Below are 12,163 nucleotides of genomic sequence, written 5' to 3' on the forward strand. Positions count from 1 at the left end.
TGTTTAACCCCGTTTGCCTTCTCACATTTCTCCTTAAACTCACTAAAGCCCCTGTGCTTAGCCATGCCATATAGGAATGCATCAAATTCACGTGGGGTTTTTCACTTGCTTGAGGTTGTGTCTCAAATAATCTGCTATGCTCATTAAGCAGGCCTAAATGAGGGCTAGTTACAATTGTTGTGTGTACACAATTTGTCTCCAGCTTTAACTCTTTGGTTGCTGGCTCCCTGCAGGACTCTGCTAGGATGTCAACAGCAGGGTGCTGGGAAGCTACTAAGTGCCTTCACAAAGTTAAACCTTCATCAGTGAGGAATATCATTAAGACGTGTCAAGAGATTAAATATTTAAGCAGTTGGTGTGGAAACTATGGAATTAATAGCCTGTCAGTTAAGCCTTCAAAGCTTTAACTGACTTCCCCATGGAGCTTTGGCACTGCTAGTCCCATTTGGTGGGGGAATGGAAACCTGTGATGTCTATTTCCCATGTATTTTTTTAAAATGGAACATGTTGCTTTGAAATAATGGGAGCTGGCCTGCCAAACTGAACTTGTCTGTTCATTGTGAAAGTAAGTGTTTATATTTATCTATTCCTAAAAGAAATCATTTATGCAGGGAAAGCATGTGTAGCAAATATTCTAATTAGACGTGAGATCCATGATGGGGAAACCTGAAGGGAGGAGGGATTTTTTTCTGAAGGCTGATATGGGAGTGTTAGGAAATCATGAAAAGGACCTGTAAAACGTTCATTCTAAGAACAGTGCAAGAGCACTTAGTAACTGTATCAACAAAACTTCACTCCCTCAAAATACTCTTACTTGTAATTGCAGTTATATTCCTTTTAATATAGTAATTTCATTGATGTACTTGCAAATGTTATATATTACAAGTGTCTGTAATTTTTGGAGTTTACTATGCGTATCCTAAGATGTGTTAATATTTCCTAGTTTTTTTCCTTTGAAATCTTGTTCCTTCTTGGTTATTAAGTCCCTCTCTACGTACTGTTTCTGAAGCATGTGAGCACACCTTGAGTGTTTGTTTTTTTTTTTTTTAAAAAAGAAAAGCCAGCACTGATGTTTTCTGCTTCCAACACGTTTTTCTCCATGGTAGAGGCTTTGTCCAGCAAGAAATGCACTACATTATTAGTGAGTGGGTAAGTAAATTCATAAAACAAATATGGTTTGAGTAATGAACGTTATATTTAGTGATGGAGATGTTCTGCATGCTATATGTGCTGACTGACTTATACTTTATTTTTCACATACTTAAAGCAATGGAGTTTAATAAGCAGGTAAGTATTACAGATATTTAAGCTGTCTCTGAAAACAGTTTTCTTGAAGGGAACAAGGGAAGCTGGGTGTGGGAGGGTCTTCATCCTTCTAGACATATACTTCTAGAAAGAAAATGCTTCGTATTTTAGATACCATGATGAAATGGTATGGATTCTGTGAAACTGCTGGCCTATATCATGTCAGGGGGTAGGCTGTTCTGTGGTGTTATGGGAAGTAGAAAAACAGAATTCTGAGCAACTGGCTGTATGGTGTCTATTGGAGGAAAGCTGTAATGACACAGCATGCGTGATCCTTGTGTCTGTGGTACTCTTCAGAATTGCAGAGTCTTTCGCCAAAACTTCCTTTCCCTGTAGCTGTAGAGTTGGCTCTTGCCTTCCAACTTGCAGATTGGCTGTATTTTAGTGGTGGTGTGCCTTTGACCCTGTGAAATTAGTAGTGTATAATGAGATTTCTGCTTTAAAAAAAATCTGAACTGCTGAACAAATGTGCTTCAGGTTAAGAACTAGGAGACAAGAGCAAGGGACATGGGATGATCTGAGACCTAGTGACTGTTACTGCACCAAAATAGCTGGGGACTGAGTCTTCTGCATTTGACCTGTGTCTTGCTAGTGGCCTGGCCATGGTGAAGGGGGATACTGTGGAGTTACCTGGTCTTTACTGAGGCTGGCTACAGCCATACAGGAAAGACCCTGCGTGTTATGCTCACTTAATGCTGAACAAGGCTCTGGTGAGAGGGGCCAAACTGGCAGCTTCGTTCCCAGGAGGCTCCAAGGGACTGTGGTTCCTATCAGTAACGTTTTTGAAAGGAATTTGGAAAAGGCTCACTTTCCCAGCCCTCCTGCCACAGAAAGATTCCTGCCCCCCTCCAGTGAGGAAGCACCACAAAAACCTTGAAATCTGAGCCATTAATTAAACATATTGGTTTAAAGCTCTTTAAAAAAGACATCTGCCCAAAGCCTTTTCTGTGCGGATGTCTTAGCCTTATCCTGACTCAGAAATTTCAGCAAGTTTCAAGCAGCCTATTTACTGAAAGCAGTAAACTAGCTGAGCAAAAGGCACTTAGGAAGCTAGTGAGAGAAATAAAACTTAAACATGAGCACTTTGGTCCTAACCTCTGAATAGCAAACAACCCCGAAGAGACCAGGGCAATCTGCCTCTTCAGCAGCTGTGCCAGTGAGGCAGAGAGGTAAGTGTAATTCAGCTGGGCATGTTGCAGGTCAAAAGTGATTTGCAGCCCACACAGGCTGAGCTATCTCTCCAACTCTTGCTGAAGGGTCCCTCTTTTTTGGGGTTGCTTTTTTTTTTTTTAAAGTGATAGGCAATGCAGAAATATGTTTTTGCTGGCCTTCAGGAACTGCTTAAGTTGCTACTTTCTAGTCAGTAAGTTGGTGGGAAGTGAATGAAGAGGCAGAAGTTGTCTCACAATATAAAAAGATGGACTCTCAAAGCACAAGAGTTGCAGTAGTTGCTATGAGGCAGAATAAGAAGAAAGTTCTTCCCAGGGCTGTTTCTTTGCTCTCTCTTTAATATGTGGTTATGCTTTTTTGATGTATCATGTTTGTTTCTACTCTTCAGCTTTGGTGTGTGTTTAACAGACAAAAAGTTCAGCTGGGCAGAAGCCACCTGAAGGCATTGCTATTGCTGCAGGTTGAATAATATTGGGTACCCTTCACAGTTCAGTGCCCTTTTCCAGTAGATGGTAAAATCTCAGAAGGCCTGATCTGATGAAAGGATCGGAGGTAACAGCTGGGCTGTTCAGTGAGAGAAATTCTTGAGTTTTGAACATGATCTTTCAGAAAAAGTAGTAGTAAAAATGGCACATTCATTTTGCACAGCCTGCATGTTGTTTAGTGTTTGTTTGCCTGTCCTTGGCCATACAGCAGATCTGAAGATGTGACCCGGTGCTAATGTGTGGTAGCTACAATTACTAGGAGATGCCACAACTTGAAAGGATAAGTCTCTACTGATATTCTGAAAGTGTTCAAGTCCTCTCTGATCTTTCTGATTGGATGAGAACAGTGTTTAACAGCAATAAAACTTTAGTATTTCTTATGGCAAACCTTTGTTCTTTTTCATCCTTCTAGGATGAAAAACTGCTGCCAGTGTGCAGTGAAACATGTTAATGCTATGCTTGTTAGCCAAGTGAAATCATCTGTTTGCAGCTGATTTAATTCCTTCAAAAGAAAGTCCTATCAAGACTCATGAATGCAGTAACAGAGTATACAACTTCACAGACTTTTCAGATACATAGGGTGGGCTCTGAAAGGCAATGTAGAAAGCAAACTGCGCACTAACATGAGATATGGCATGAACAGGCTTTCTATCTCCAGAGCTTCCTTTTAAAGCTCTCTGGTATACTTGGAAGGGCAGATAAAGTGAACAGAAGGGCCTCCAGACCTGCTACACTGAGAGCTGCAATGAACTGATTGGTATCAGCTGCAGAGCTCCCACATACTGATCTGACACGCTCTCCTACGGCAGGTTCAATTTCAGGAGCGGATGATTATGCTAATCAACCCCTCCATCCTGATACTGCTTGGACCACCACTTGCAGTGTGGACACTTGACCAGGAAGAGTTTGATAAGAGCTCAGCTTAAACTCCTAAGGGCAGACAGAATCCTTGCATCACTTAGTCTGAAATCCTCTTCCTTACAGGCTGTCCAGCTTCACCACTCTAAGCTCAGACTACCCATTGAATGATCAGGGTAACTGCTGAAACCAGTTTTTATCAGCTACTTTGAGCTACTCTGCTCCATAAACAATAGATTTTAAACTTGGATTTGGGAAGAGGATTACCAAGGGAACTGCTTTGTCATATCCTTGCTCTCAGTAGCTGCTCCATGAGGCTGTTTGCCTTTTTTCTGGAAGGGTTGGCCTGCAAAGATGAGCAACTTTTTGACAGTCAGGCCTGCAATGCTTCATTTTTTCCCCTCCCACTATCCTCTGCAAATTGTTAGAACAAAGTCTGCAGATATGTTTAAATACGTACTTTAATGCAAAGTGCATGACTGTTTTGTGGCAAGATATGATGACACATGACTTTGCTAATGAAGTCTTTCAGACTGACCCAAGTCAGAGTTTGCCATGTGCACATTTTTTATCAAAGTTGATGGAAGTCATCTAGAAACAGCAGAAGCAAACCAGGCTGCTGAAACCAAAAATATAACAGGTTATGTGTTTCTTATTCATAAGTGGGGAAGGGGGAGGCAGGCAGAAAAATTTGGTACTGAAATTATTAACCTGTGTGGCTCGTAATTACAGCTACCTCTAACTGCAGCAAATGTCTGTTTTTGTGACATGCAGCAGCTCTTTCCTCATGGCAGCAGCAAGCTCTGACTATCATGGTGTCTGTAGGAAGGAAGCGGCTCTGTGAAGTCTGCTCAGTGCTAATTTAATGAGAGACAGCTCAGTAGTGTGATACAGGCCTTCAATCATAGTGAAAGGCGAGGAATTCCCTGCAGGCAAGCTGGAAGAGTTTGGCTCTGACAACGGCTTACTTTCAGCTAGGAGATTAATTTTTCTCTGATGGGTTCCGTGGAGACAAAGGAACCAAAATGAGTAAACATATATTGCCCATTTGGCAACATGTTTCTCAATAGTTGTGATTTCCATTGCAAACTCAATGAGAGAAAGGCTAGAATCTGTCTTCCAACCTGCTCCCCTTCTCTTCTCTGACACTACTCGGTAGTGCTAAAGTATCTTGTCCAGGGTGGGGAGAGAGGGGTTATCAATTTCTTTCTTGTCCTTCTTTTGAAAAGTCAAGTATAGAAAGGTCAGAATTCCTCTTGAGAGTGATATTTAAACAGTTGTTTTGGTTAAAGTATGAAGGTTGTTCATTTGTGTCTGCTCTGCCTGGGTGCATCTGTAGAACACCAATCTCCTCCACTCTCTCTGCTCTAGTAGCATCCCTGGATGTAGGCATACTCTTTTCTTCCCCTTCCCAGCAAGACCTAGTGCTCCACACATCCCACTCCTCATGGCTAACTTGCATCTGGTATACATGAAGTAGGCAGCAGCTCTGTGTCCATTCTGCTATCCTGGCATATTTGCTGGCTTGTCCCACCAGTAGTATGCAAAATGGACTCAGCCTGCAAATAGTGACTAAAAATGTGGTATTGCATGACATGCAATGTTCATCCTTGTCATCAATAGCTAAGACTTGTTTTCCTATAGTACTAAATTACTACCCAGAACTGTAAACATGCAGTCAATGTGATAGGACAGCATAAGCTGATGAGAGGAGCTGATGTGACTCTGGCCTCCCAGGGTGAAGCTTAGATGGCTCCAGAAGCCAAGTGCCCAAAGCCAAAGTTGTATCCCAAAGTTTGCTACTCTAGAGAGTGCTGTAGCAAACTAAAAGTCACTCAGGCATGCAGCTGTGTGTCCTGCTGTCTTACAGGGACAGGGATTCTCACTGCTTGAAGATGTATATTTCAGGTGAGCAGGCTGGTGTTTGATTTCTCCTCCAGGAACTCAATGTGGGAACTGATGAAGGGGGAAAGGAAAGGACATTGAGAATCTGACCCCTCATTTGCAGGGCACAGGAGCATATAGTGACTTGGAAGTATCAGTAGAAAACAAGTCTAACTAAAGCCAAGATGAACTCTAGCATTTTACTTTGTGTCTAATTTATCTGAGATCCATGGAAATGTAACTTAGTGTCTGACACTTGGAGAGTGATTGAGATTGTTAAGCAATTTTTGAAAATGTGAGAAATACATTCTCTTTTTTTTTTTTAACCCATTCTGTTTATCTGTTGTTCACATGTCTTTCAAGGAACTTGATCAGCAGCTTTATAATAAGTATATATAAAGCTCAAAGCAGAGGAGATACCTGGTACTGTTATGGTCTGTAGCTCCCTCTGAAAAGGGAGTTTCTAAACAACATCTTCTGGAGGAGCTTCAGTTTCAGGAAAAGGTATAGCACATTATTCTGAGTTGTAAAAATGCTGGTAAAGAAGAAAGTTAACCACAGTCTTAAAACCTTCTACTACCTTCAAAAACTTTCTACTTTGTTTCATTGCAGCAAATTTTGCACTCACATTAAATAGTCTGGGTATAGCTTATGCCTAGCTGTTGTATCTTAAACCAAGTTAAATTGATCTGGATGATCTAGATGATCTGACTGATCTAGAGCTTCAGTCACTCATTTCAAGATCCCTTTGGTTCAATATTTCTTAGTCCTTGCTCTAGATTTTTAAGTTTTGGCAAATATATTGTTTCAGAAAGAGCATGCTTTAGGTGGTATTTCCTCACCTAGCTAAGGGAGTTGAGTATGCAGATCTTGGTCTGTTGGACACTTTTGCACACCTCATCTAACAAGACAAAGTAATTAAATTCCTCATAGTAATTGAATTAGGCCAGGATTCAGTCTTTTAGTCAAACTGGCGCCCTATCCATGTCTGTGGAATGTTTTCTTCCGTTTCTTCCTCATTAATAACAATATCAAATATATGCTGAAAAATTTCTGCCCTGTATCATCTTTCAGAATGAAAACAGAAGTTTAGAAAATATTGAGTGAAAATATGGAAAATACTCCAGCCTTCACCCTGTGGGAGTAATTGTCTAGTCTGTGAAACTGACTTTTCTACTTAAAATTGAAATGTAGCAAACTTCCTTCAGGCTCTTTGCAATTTAAATTTTTATATATATGTGTGTGTGTGCGCCCCCACATGAGCTATATTTTTCTGTCTTCTGGACAGCTTACTATTGACGTTTCTGCAAAGATAATGTTAGTCTCTCTACATATAGCTCTGAAATGGAACACTAACATTCTGCTGTGATAGCAGCTTTGTATTCACTCTCGGGGAAGGTAGAAGTTAATTTCCCTGAATTCAAAATTCAATGTGTGTTTTAGATCTCCTTCTGACACAAAATTCTTCAAGGTTTTGTATGCAACTGGTGCTAATCTTCTGTAAAAGTCTTGCAAATAAACAGATATGGAAATTTTTTTCAAAATCCCCCTGATTGTGCCATAATGCTGTTGGCTAGTACTGCTCTAATAGTAGACAAAAAAAAAAAAGTCTGAGCCTTCTTAAAGACATGCACATCAACAGCGTGAACTGATTTCCAGAACAATGTAAATGTTTTCCCCGATGGTGGTCCCTGCAGTACATATAGCTCTTCTCAAGTGTAGTGAAGTCCTTTTGGAGAATCATCAGCACAACTAGTCTGGGCAAACTCAAACCTGCACTCTAGATATTAGCTAAGCTGTTAGCATTTCTTGCCAAGTAAGTTACAGTAAACTGCCATGGGACTGAAGGCATTTGTCAGATCTCTGATCCCCTTTGCTTAATTACACTATTTGACCATATTCCTTTACAGGTTAATAGAAAGGTATGTAGTCTGAAAGCAGTTCTTCAGAAGAGTTATATCTTTTAGAAGTATTTTGGTCTGAAGTTCTCTACTTCAGTGGATGCTGTTTATTGTGATACATTGCAATACATAACGAGGAGTGGCTTGTGGCTAGACTGGTGTGATCAGTCTGCAGGCACCCTCAACTGTTATATCTTTCTGTCTTAATAGTTATGTTCATTAGTCTGTTCAAGAGCTTAAGACATTTACGTGGTTTATTTTCGATCTGCCCATCACTCATTCTATGCCATTTCTTAAGTATATGAATTGGTACTTGTGTTGGAAGGTTAATTGTTCCTCTCTAGTGAATAAGCTGAGGTTTATAAATATAAGGGCCAGACTAACAAAACAACTGGGGCTTTGTTTTTCTTGAAGCACGCTATCAAAAAAGATTGAGACCTAGGAAATTCTAGAGCACTTCAGTTTATGCTTTACCTGTTCTGAGAATTCATTGAGTCTTAAGCCCTTTTATGACTTAGATATGATAAACTCAGTGGATGGGGGATATTAGTTGCTTTCCTTTCTTTTTGTAAAAACTCACATGTTATCACCATGCTGTGTTATCATGAGTTGCAGAACTCTATGACTATACATGCCTTAATTTTTTTTCTACTTCAATTTTTTTTTTCTTATTGCTTATCCTTGTGTGGACTTGAAATGTTGTGAACAGTATACAGCTGTAATGGTTAAAAGTATTCCTCACCTCACTGCCTCTACATTGCAGCTACTGCAGGGTCTTACTAAACCTGTCAGTAATGCAGGTAATTTCGAGATTGTGTTCATATTTTGTCTGCTTTCTCTCCATGCTTATTCCTTAACATCCTTATTGCTAGTGTCAAAACTCTAGGACTTCTTGGAGTCTTCCTGGCCAAGAAAGCTGCATGGGTTGCTCTCTCTTGTGGAGAAGCACGTGGGAAGGTGTCTGTTTTCTGAGGACCATCCATTCACCTTTGTTCCCCTGTCCAAGGTGCTGAGTCAGGAGCTGCTTTATGGGTTGTTCCTGGAAATGGAGCCAAATCCTCATTCTGTTTCCTTTGGGTTTGGGAGTCCTCTGCCCTACCCTGCCTTAAAATTATCCTTTGATATTAAAGGTGTTGAAAGAATGATATCAAAGGTCTTCAGAAAATTGCAGTTTTCTGTAGTGTGAACTTCCCTCAGAGCTAAATCAGCTGAATGTGAGTTTCAGTGCTGCAGGTAACTGCAGCTAGTGGGTTTTTAATCCTGTTTCTGAGGAGTTTGCTCATTGCTAGGGTGAGCAAGATAAGGTGGAAAGTCCCTTTAAGATAACTACATTTTTATGGTCTTCAGCATGGATGAAGCCCTGCCACGTGAACTAATCAGGATGAGAGTTTCAAAGCTGGTTATAAAAATGGAGTAGAGGATTTCAGAGAGAACTTCAATAAAAATGTTAACAAGCCCCTTTAATGCTTCTTGCTTGGCATTTCATCATATCCAAAACCCTTTTCTGTTGAAAACTTGAACATGAAAAACAGTTATTAAACATCAAATTGATCCAAAAGAAAATTTTGACTATTTTAATGGAAATATTTTTCTTCAGGGTATAGGAATCTATCTGAAATCCAGAGGTGCCTTGTGGGAGTAGCAAAATAGGTGTTTTGTGACAACGTATCTCTTCCGTGAATTGAGTGTCTTGGCCAAATTTATCCAGTGAGGCATACTAAAGAGATCCTACCCTGAGGAAGTGTTGAAGTTGTTCCTTTTCACAGGAAATATACTGGGGCTAGTTCCTGAATCAATTATCTTGGATTTCTTTATTGGCTATCCGGTCTATACAGTTGGCAGGACTCTTTGCAGAGGTTGAGCAAAACTCTTTAGAGTAACATCTGTGAGTTGATTCTGTTGTGAGAAAGTACAATATAAGTCATATTAAAACTGACTTAATACAAATTTTGTAGATTTGTCACTTCTGATCTCAGCCTACAGAATTAGTCAGGCGTTTAGCATCAGTCAAAGGAATTTGCTGTAGAATATATCTGTATGTTTTAATGACAAATTAGGGAAAGTAGCCAAACTGTGCTTTTCCTGTTCCCTGAATATTGTGGATAGAGGGGGTGGGGGCAATATCCTTTATGCTTCCAGCTAAACAGTTTTGATTTTACAGTTGAGGCTGCATCACATATCTTATGCCAACTTCATGCTGTGCTAATATAATTTACAAAGCACACAATGCTAAGAAAGAACAACATGATCCAGGAGAAAATCAGCTCCTTCCTAGTTTCTGCAAAAGGAGTTGCAAAGCACAGTTTATTTCAAAATGAAATTAAAAGTAATTTTGTTTTGTTCCTTCAAGCAACAAATTAATTTCTGGAGAAGGAGGCAGCTGCACAGCAGGATTACCCTTTGCTTCTGTAGACAGAAGAGCAGCAAATCAGGGTGACAGAAATGCTGTGAAAAAATGGTAGGGGAGGCAGCATATGACCCATTTTCCTACCAATGCATTTGCATCAGTGTAATCTCATAAATCTTAAATAAAGAATGAAAAGTAATAGCTGCTGCAATGTTATTCTTCCTAGTGTTGTTAGAAAGACTGTCTTATCAGTGGTAGGGCTTGAACCGAGGCCGTTGGAGCCCTGCAGAGTCTAGTTGTTTTGCTGGGGCACTGGAAGACCTTTAAGGAGTAACAACTGACATATTTGACCCAATATCTTCTCACAGAGAGCTACACAGGTTAATCAGGATTTATGTGGATTTGTTTTAAAAACTTAACTGTAAAAGAATTGACACCATCTGGTCGATGAGGTCTTGTTTCAAGTGAGAGCAGTGTCTGTTAAATATCCACACATCCTACACACACAGTACAAATGGCACATGACAACTGTTGGGGAATACTTAATCTACCTCGTCTCTGGTGCCCAGCTAACACTGCATGTTGTCTTCTAGTACATTATGGACTGCTTTTCTATTACAGTACTTTAGAATTGATGTATCCAGATGGCCCAGAACAGTAGGAGTCAGCCTTATGGAGACTTTCTGAGGGTAGGAGCAGGAGAGTTAAGTTATCTGTACACATGCCTGAACAACAAACAGCCAAGATGTTGTTTCCTGAGGGATGCTTTCTCTCCATGGGAGAGTGGATCTAGTGACCTGTTAAGGGCAATGCTACCTTCATGAGAGAACAGGATGGTCAGGGAAGCGGTGGTTGCTGTTTAAGCATGCTGCATTCCCTTCTAGCCCCAACCTGCTAACAAAGTGTTGGTAGGATACCAGAGCACTTCACTGACAAGTCTGAAATACGCCTTCGCTTCAGATGCAATGCTGTAGCTTTGACTTAACATTCAGTAGTCCCTGGCCAGACCTATAGATTTCTGTAAGGATAATCTCCCGGCCTGCATCTGCCCTTTAATGAGAAACCTTCTTCATGGTTTCCTCACCTGTGAAGGAGAAAAAGGGCAGAAAATTACTGTCCTCATTTTTTATGATATTGCCTGTGTCCATTTCATCCCCAAACCTAAATGTGTTTTATATTTTTTAGACTAATTGAAGTATGTGTAGAACTTGTTGTTCAATATATGTACCTGAATGCTTACCTCCCATCAGTGCGTACATGAGACTACTTCTTGCCTAAATCTCAGCATTTTCAGCAAACTGTTATGCATGTTTTATAATCTTTAAAGGACTGTTAGAAAAATCACCATGCTGGAGAAATACCAGCTTATTACATGCATATCAGCTGGTAGTCCACTTTCCAGATCTTTCCCAAGCTGTGGAGCAATACTTGGGCTGGCTTCATTCTGAGTGTCTGAGAGGTAGTTTCAAAGCTCTTTCCTGGCACAAAGCAAGTGGCACATAGCATTTTCAGTAGAGCTGGTCCAGAAATAGAGCTTTCATACCTGGAAAGCTTAAACACTTCAAAACTAGCTTCTCCTCTGCTCTGTGGAGACACAAAGGTACTGAGAGAAAACGCTTGCTGAAAGTCTTCAAATTGGAGATGCTGAGTTCTTTTGATCAGAAATTAAACCTTCCATTCTGACAAAGGAAAATGACACTTCAGATCTTCCCAAATACAAGATTGAAAATCTGTACTTTCAAACTCTTCTGAGAATTTGATTTAATTTGTTAATGTCATGGTTTAAAGCTGGGCCGGCTTACCTGGCAGGGGAGACACCATGATCAGGCAGGTGGTTTTCCCAGGGCAAGGCTCATCCCCTGCACTCTGGGTGTGCTGACCTCTGTGATTTCCCCAAATGCAGGAAACTTGACTGCATAATTTGTGGTAGTGGGGGACTGAGTTTGCGCTCTCCCCTGTTACCCTCCCCCCCGCCCCACCCCGAAGGGAAAGGGAAAAGGGAGAGAGACTTACAGGTTGAAAAGTTTAAACAGTTTTAATAAACTATAATAATGAAAAAGAGTATAATAATAATAATGGAATAATCAAATATATACAAATATATACAAAACCAAGATCGAGCTCCCCCGATGTCAGCCACGTCACCACCGGCACTGCAGGGCAGGCTCCAGGAAGGCCCAGGCTGGGCCCAGCGACGGACAGGAACTGGATTC

General features: G+C 40.6%; 1 non-coding gene across 1 annotated transcript; it reads left to right on the plus strand.

Annotated features, from left to right (window-relative positions):
* The first annotated feature begins 11,744 nt into the window (after window positions 1-11,744).
* On the plus strand, window positions 11,745-11,908 carry LOC137664471 (U1 spliceosomal RNA). The gene has a single exon (XR_011048320.1). It is a non-coding gene; the product is annotated as a U1 spliceosomal RNA (small nuclear RNA).
* The last annotated feature ends 255 nt before the right edge of the window (window positions 11,909-12,163 follow it).

This window comes from Nyctibius grandis, chromosome 5, assembly GCF_013368605.1.
Source record: "Nyctibius grandis isolate bNycGra1 chromosome 5, bNycGra1.pri, whole genome shotgun sequence".
NCBI lineage: Eukaryota > Metazoa > Chordata > Aves > Nyctibiiformes > Nyctibiidae > Nyctibius > Nyctibius grandis.